Genomic DNA, 8,176 nt, shown 5'->3' with positions numbered 1-8,176 from the left:
GCTGGATAAAATGAGGTTCAACTGTTCATTGCAGGAGTGAGGCCTTAATGTGTTCACCTCAATATTATTTATGACAAAGGAGACCAGAAGCCAAAGACGTAATGGGTTTTCTTTTCCTCCATCCCCTGCTCCCGTGAGTCTGTTTGGTTATTTGTTATTTTATTTTATTTTTTTTCTTCCAAAGTGTTTTGAAAGAGAATCAGTTTTAGGTGTTCCGACTCAGTTTGTCAGACTTTAAACAACAGACTGCCAGATTTTGGCCAAAGTGTCTATATTTTGGGAAAGCTTTCTATCATTTTGGCACTGAGATATTTATTGTTTATTTATCAGTGACAGAGTTCACTATAAATGGTGTTTTTTTTTTATAGAAGATAATTATCGGAAGCAGTGCCTTCCATAATTATGACAGTTATACTGTCGTTTTTTTTGAATAAAAGCAGCATCTGCTAATAAAACCCAATAGATACTGGAAGTTTTGCATTTATGAGCAACACTAGAAGGTTTTAGAAAACAGCCTCAAGCTTCCCCCCTGCCAAAAAAAAAATAATAAAGCTAAGGATTGGAAAATAATTAGGGATAGCCAGTCAAGGTAGACTTGTATTTAGCTGACCAGCTAAACACGATAGTTCTCCTAAATGTCATAAACTATGACCAGATTCTAAACACATGTCACCTAAAGGCTGTGGGCAGTACTCATACCCATGATTTAACAGCTCAACTTCTCCAGGCTTGCAAAATTTCCAGTACCTTTGTCAGAAACCTAACTCAACATTATCGGGGGCAGTGTCTTCCATAATGTATAAAGAACAAGGTAGTTTTTGCCTACCACAGTGTCTATATCGGAGACAGTGATCTCCATATGTTACACTAAGGGTGTACGTGATTATCGGGAACAGTGTTTCCCATAATTTTCTTCATGCAATGACGTCTTCAAAGCTTGAAGATCGTTAGTATCTAACATGTATTCCCAACTCCCTGTAATTGTCTTTTAGTTGTAGTGGTCATTAAGCATTTGGTGGGTAAATTCAATTGCTATAAAATTATTTTTTTTAACTTAATGTGGGTGTTTTGTCCTGTTTGTGGTTTCTCCTGGGTCTTCTGTTTAGTAGGATAGTAGCATACATTTATAATGTTTGCTGTTGACAAATGAATTTATAACTTTGTCCCAGTATTTGCATGTTAACTCTTGTAGACCTAGTTCAGACAAATTGAAATCCAGAATTGACCTTTTGGCTTAAACTGGGAGCAACTTCCGTAGGAGATGTGGTGGAGGAAGTAAAGGTTACAGGAGGCAAAGCTTATAAAGGGGTCTTTGATCATGCCTACCTACCTACCTACCTATTGGTATGTTGAGTGGAAATTAGGTGTAGACGTGGAAAGTAAGTATGAGGCAATGTGAGCAAAGACCAGCCATCACCATAAACCTAGAAGTTCCAAACTTAAAAGTCCTTGGAATCACTTAGGGGTTTAGTGGCACTGACCTTTACCTAAGCTACAATAGACTTAGGTTATTGATAACCTCAATGAATCATTTTTTTAATTGTCACAATGTTTTATCTTGGGCTGATATTCAGTAAATAAGCAAAAAAGACATAGCTGGGGTTCCAGATTTAGACATCATCTATCCATGCTTGAAGGTAAGCTCATTGACTTCATGAGGTTACGTGAACACAGGGCCTACATTTGACAGAAGTAAATTTTCCAAAAACCTTTCTGTGTGCTTAGACCTATTGCCAGTCAAGTAAACCAGTGACAAGAGACTGTTTTTTAAGGAACTATATATATATCTGACTAGTGACAACTTGTAGTCAGTTTTTTTTTCTGGTTAAATATAACTTTGCATTTTAAAGATAAAGGCCAAGTTGAGTGAGTTCCATCATGATTCACTGTTCTAGAACTTGCATGCCATTTTACTGTGTTTATTTGAATATTCTTCAAATGTTAGACTTGCCATCCTACTGTTGAGCTGTATCTTTGTGAACAAGTGATGCCCTTATAATCATACAAACCAGTATGCAACAACTTGGAGACTCCTTACCTGATTTAATAAAATGCTAGAACACTGAGTTGTCATTTTTTCAAATGGATTCTTCCCAAGTGAGGAAGTGAGTCAGGAGAGGAGGTGGCGAGATGGAAGCATGCAGTACTTGGGGCCTGAGTGGGTAGCAGGCAGCAGGAGAACCAGGGGAAAAGAAGGGGAGGGAGGGCTGCATGGGAGTGAGCAGGGGTGGGGGGAGCTTGGATTCCTTTGCTGATTGAGTGAGTGCCGGTGCCCAGGAGGGCTGGGAGCACTGTACATCTGGGTCTAATTAACTCAGATTTGCGAGTGGAAGGGAGTGAAAAATGGGCTCACCCAACTGGAGAGGGTGGCCAGAAAAGCTGCAGGTTGAAGCTTGCTGGGATGGGCATCAGTGCAGCAGCAGGAAGACCTAGGCAGCCAGTGATTGTGCGCCACCTGCCAAGGGGGAGTTTGAAGCAGAGGAGTGAGAGCAACAGAAAAGGACGGAAGTGAGAAAGTACTTCACCATCCAGTGGTGAGTCAACCACTGCTCATTTCCCTTTAGTGTGAGTTGACTTCAAAGATTATTTTAAAACTATTTTGTATTTGAAAGGCACACACATGGATCTCATGGCAGCAGCATGTGGGACTAAGCTAGGAACTCTCCCACATGGGTGTGACAGGAACCCCTAAGCTGCCTCCCAGAGTGCATCAGCAGGTCAGGCGCATGCAGCGTCTCGACCATTAGGTCAAACATCCACTTCTCATTTAAGTGCAGTGGTTTTCAGCAAGTTAAGTAGGTGAATGATACAAGCCAGACTTTTAAATCATTAGTCTTGACCCTTCCACTAGAAGTTTGATGTGTGTACTGGACCACAGCTCAACAGGTCACAAGTTATTTACTCCCCGGGCCATAGTTAACTAGCTCTCCAGGTTGTCCACCAGGGAGCGTCACTGCAGGACTGTGATCTGAGGATTTGTAACCTCTTGGCTGGCTCATTTGGCTCTTGGCCCTAGCTGGGCAGAGGCCACAGGTGTGTGGGAAAGGCTGGCAGCGCTTCCTCCTAATTCCCTAGCAAGGTTTTTGAAAACAACTACTTGGGGGCCAACTGTGTGCTGGGGAGTCCTCCTTAGCTCTGAGGGGCTCTGATAGGGTGATGGCATGGGGCAGGCACAGCCTTTTCCAGAACCTGGGAGGAAGTGGTCAGTTAGCACACACACCACCCTGTGCCTGAGAATTCTTTCAGAAGTCTCCATTTTCGCTGAGAAATATAAACCCCATTCCTGACTCTGATACCTTTTTGGTCAAATCAAGACTTGCCCTAGAGAGCAGTCCTGACTCCACAAGTCACCCTTCCTCTGGCCTCAGCTAAGGGTTTTGCTAGCCATGAAGAAAGCAAAGATCTGCATCTCTGGTCCCTCTACCTCCATACCCAAGTGTCCCTTCTAGCCAAGCACTGCCCATTTCTGACACCACATTGGAATAAACTAGCAAGCTTTTTAAAAAGGCAGAGGCTTAACCCCCATCCCAAATTCCCATTTGTTTTTTGGGGGGGGCTGGGCGTCTGCATTCGGGAAGCTTTCCATGGAATTCTTACACAAGAGGTGATGTGTGTCGGGCCCGGCGGCGTGGCCTAGCGGCTAAAGAGGTGATGTGTGGACCTGCACCTGGATGCTCAGGAGGCTGGATCTCATAGGCCTCCTCCCAACTTGTAGGATTAGACTCTGTATCAGAATAGGATCTCCCATCCCCCACCCCATGTTGTTAGTCTGATCTTGCTGATCTGAATCACCAGTCCTACAACCTGCGCCAAGCTAGAGCAGAGGGCTTCAGAATTTTTGAACTATGATCTACACCAAGTGGTCACATGCATATCTCGGCATATAATGAAACAAAACTTGCCAGAACACTATCTTTACTCCCTGTGATACCCTCTCATTCAGTCCACAGATGTTTGGCACTTACTTTGTGCTGGGCATTGTTCTGGTTGCCTGTGCTTTGAACAAAAACCCCCATTGTGGGGTTTCTGGATGTGTGGTGGAGGCGGGGAGGAAATCTGTTAAACCGTGAGTAGCGAGGACCTGCTGGAAGACCAAGTCTTCCGGGGTACTGGTGTGTTCCATATCTTAGTTTGGGTACTGTGCATATTCACTTTGTAAACATGCAAGTTGCTGGACTTCTTTGTGTGTACGTTACACCTTGATAAAGTTCAAAAATATGGGATGGATGTGACAGTGGGAGGCCATGTCTCCTGGATTTCTGGTGTGTGTCCTAGCTGCTCGGCCTCAAGAGACCTACTTAGCTTCCTGGGAGGCAAGGAGTGATGATGCAACTGCCTGAGTCCCTGCCCCCACATGGCAGACCTGGATGGAGTTCCAGGCTCACGGCTTTGGGCTCTGACTGCATCTGACACTGGGGAAGTAAACCAGAGCAAGGGAGATCTGACTCTTGTCTCCCTGTCGCTTTTCAGTAGATGAAAATAAACATTCCTAAAGGTGCAAAAAATGACATTTCCAGTCTACTACTATCTTTTACAAAGTCCAAATTCACCAGATTCAGTTTAATAATCCCACGAAGTGGGATTGTGAAAATAATTTTTAATGTTTTCTATTTTTTAAAGATTTATTTTTTTATTACAAAGTCAGATATACGGAGAGGAGAGACAGAGAGGAAGCTCTTCCATCCAATGATTCACTCCCCAAGTGACCACAATGGCCGGTGCTGCGCCGATCCGAAGCCAGGAACCAGGAACCACCTCCAGGTCTCCCATGTGGGTGCAGGGTCCCAAGGCCTTGGGCTGTCCTCAACTGCTTTCCCAGGCCACAAGCAGGGAGCTGGATGGGCAGTGGAGCTGTCAGGATTAGAACCGGCGGCCATATGGGATCCCGGTGCGTTCAAGGTGAGGACTTAAGCCGCTAGGCCACGCTGCCAGGCCCTATTTTAAAAGGCAAAACAGTTGCAACAACAAAAATGTCACCTGGTCACCCAGCATGTCCACCTTTTGATGGGAATACCTGCGTGGGGGGGGGGGTGTGAGCCATACTGCCCTGGGACCCCAGCAATGCCTTCCTTGCCCCCTTGCTTCCCTCACACTCAGCTCACCACCAAAGGCCTCCCTCAAGCAGCTTGGCTCCCCTTTGCCTAGAACTAGCCCCAACAAGCCCTGCTTCTTGCCGAGTCACTGCTCTGGGCAGCTCTCCTCCCGGGCCAGATCTGGGAAGAGGCTGGCTCAGGCATATCACATCACGGCACTGGGGTTATCCCCGTAGCCACCTCGCCATCTCCTGGGACCTCTTGCTTCTTGGCGGGGCTCTTTTCCTTCCATCACCCAGCTTGCTCTCCAGCTACAGGGTAGTGTGTCAGTCCTGGATTCACAGGACAGTGTGGAGATGAGACACCTAGTGCCTGGTCCACTGATGACAAACAGCGCCTGCCCCAGCCTAGAGCTCCAGAGGGCCCGGCAGAGAGGATCAATAAGGGGAGCCAGACAGATGAGGCAGTGTGGAGCTTTGATTTGCAGGTGGATTGCCTGGCAGGCAGGTTTGCTGCAATCCATTGTTGGCAGCTGTTGACCACTGAAATCCATTAAGTCCTGAAGCCAGGCTCAGGGGCCTCAGGGAGCTCCAGAGCGCAACCTCAGGAGTTACCACGTGGGCTTGCAGTTCTCACTTCACCCCTAGTTCTGAACCAGCCACTTAGCCACGGGCAACTTCATGAAGTGCTATCTGCTGCAACAGGGGGATGATGACAGTTGTCGTGGGGACTGGACAAAAAAGCAAGTGAATGGTCCAGGGTGTTCCCCCATCACCAAGGTGCTAGTGTGAGGGAGCTTGGAGAGTGAACGTTTCAGGGTCCCTCCCCTGTGTCTCCCTTGAGGCCAGATCCCTGGGCTGGCTGTGGGACAGTGACAGGATTCTGTAGGTGGCTCCTTAGGGAAGTGGCAGCCTTCACACTCAGCGGTGTCTGGATTTAGTAGCAAATTGCCAAGCACTGTGACCCGAGACCCAATCCATTCTAAGCTCTGCATTTGAGGCATCTACAACTCCTTCCTCATTATCCTCTTCCCCCTGGCCATGGCCTGGAGGCCCAGTGCCAATGGGGCAGATGGGACAATCTTCACAGAACCCTGATGGGTGGTGCTTCGTTCAGTCTAGTTGTTCCACTGTTACACCGACCTAGAGACAGGAGGAAGGCCCCAGCTTTGGAAGTCTAACTCCCTCTGTCTGGGGCTGCCTCCCAGGTGGGTGCAGATCTGGGGCTGCAGGGGTATGGTCAAGGAGGGCTCAAGAGGGCAGGGCCTAAAAGGGGCTGTGCAGGAAGAAGGTCCTTCTGCCCAGGGCGCACAATGCTTCAGCGACAGGTGTCCACAGGCCTCAATTGGGAGACCTACCTCGCTGGGGGTGGGGGTCAAGGTCCCCGCCCTAGAGCTGCTCCAGAGAAGATGCTAGCTCCACCTTGGCTGCAGGTAACCTTGGATACACCTGCTGAGACAGCCGTTTCGTTCCAGATGCAAAGCAACAGGAGGCCAGGAGGGAAGCAATTTCGGATGAGAGGCACACGGGGGCTGCTCTGTGTGGCCCCACGGATTCCAGGGTACCTTCTGCCCCAGCGGCTGCTCTGCCTCACCTCCCTTTGACATCACAGAGCGCAGGCCCCAAGACCCGCCCGGAAATAGAGGATGGGCCCGGGGAACTGTGGACACCCTAAAAGGGGAGGAGTAACGGGCCCGGGGCCTTTTAAGAGGGCGGGGTGGCCGCCGCCGGGCACGCCCCATCCGGGCGGCGCAGGCGCAGGCGGGCTCCGGGAGCCCAGTGCGGGAGGGCGGGCGCTCGCTCGCAGGCTGGGCTTGGCAGCGCGCGGGGCCGCAGCACCTGCGGGGGCCGGCGCCCGGCGGGCGGACGTGGACGCCCGCAGGCGAGGGCAGGGAGGCGGGCCCGTGAGGGGTGGCCACCCGGGGGACGGGTGCCGCGGGCTCGCGAGGAGGGGGGCCGCGGCGGAAGGAGCCGGGCCAGGGCCCCCGGCGTGAGCGGGCGCCGAGGGCCGCACCATCTGGAGGGGCGGGACCGCGCGGCCTCTGGGGGGCAAGCGAGTACGCTGGGCGGTGGGAGCTAGCGGCCCCCGGCGGGGTGCGCAGGAGGAGCGCGGCGGGCTGAGCCCCCCGCTGCCGGAGCAGCAGCCGCAGCGGGTCGGGGTGCTCAGCTGGGGCCCGCAGCAGCTCCGCGGGCTGAAGCTCGGCGTGGAGGAGCAGGGCGGGGTGGGTCCGGTCGTGCAGGAGGAGGGCGGGGTGGGCCTGGGGGTGCAGGAGCGGGGCGGCCGCGGCCACGAGCCCAGCCTGGGGGTGGTGTGGGGGTCGCCGGACGGCACGGACTGGAGGCGCCCGGCGCCGTGGACGGGTTCGGCGGGCTGGCCTGTGGCGCAGGAGGAGGGCTTGGGGCCCCGCAGACAGCACCAGGAGAAGGGGGGAGGCAGCCCCGCAGTGCAGGAGCGGGGCGAGGCCCGCGCCGGGGTGCAGGAGCGGGGGGAGGGGAGCCCGCGGCGGCTGCTGCAGCAGCCCGAGCCCGAGCGGCTGCCCGAGTTGGGGGAGCGCGAACAGGGGTTCGAAAGTTACGGCGAGCCGGGGGAGCGCGATTGGGAGAGCAGGGAGGCGGTGGTCCTGGGGGCGACTCCCACGCCACCCAGAGACCGCCCGGAACTGGTGGGGAGGGCCCGGCTCGTGGGGCCCCAGGGGCCTGAAGGGGAGGGGCGCCCCGGGGTGCAGGAAGCAAATTGGCGCCCCGGGGTGCAGGAGGGACAGGCGGTGCGGGCTGTCCAGGAAACGCAGCTGAACGGGAAGGAAGCCCAGGCGGGAGAGGGTCCTGCCGAGGTGCACAGGACCCGGCGGCGCAGGCGGAGGAGGCGGTGGTGACCCCCCCCCCGGGCCACTCCAGCCTGGCACTCGGCTAGTCCTTCGGGCTTGGGGGCGCGCACGGGATGTAGGCGTTTGAGGAGTTGCGAGCTTGCAAAGTTATTGCCCGAGAGCAGGAGGTGGCCGGTGGGGTCCTATTCTGCGACCTCCTCCGGGGCTGAGCTGTGTCTGCAGGGAGGCGGCGGCGGCCAGCGTCAGGTAAGGACCCCAGGTTCGGTTCTTTTCCAGGGGGTGGTCTTGGAAGTGTCTTTCAGCTGCCTTGGGTGGGGAG

The 8,176-nt window shown here is 52.9% G+C and overlaps 1 protein-coding gene across 1 annotated transcript in view; it reads left to right on the top strand.

Moving 5' to 3' along the window:
• Positions 1–7,610: 7,610 nt before the first annotated feature.
• The window catches only part of TNK2 (tyrosine kinase non receptor 2), a 38,083-nt gene continuing 37,517 nt past the window's right edge, over positions 7,611–8,176 (top strand). The window contains exon 1 of the mRNA XM_058662053.1: positions 7,611–8,103. The gene's annotated coding sequence lies outside the window, so the exon portion shown is untranslated. The remainder of the gene's footprint in view (positions 8,104–8,176) is intronic.

The sequence above is a fragment of the Ochotona princeps genome, chromosome 3 (genome assembly GCF_030435755.1).
Source record: "Ochotona princeps isolate mOchPri1 chromosome 3, mOchPri1.hap1, whole genome shotgun sequence".
Taxonomy (NCBI): domain Eukaryota; kingdom Metazoa; phylum Chordata; class Mammalia; order Lagomorpha; family Ochotonidae; genus Ochotona; species Ochotona princeps.
The sequence above is the reverse complement of the archived record's forward strand: the minus strand, read 5'-3'. Positions and strand labels throughout refer to the sequence as shown.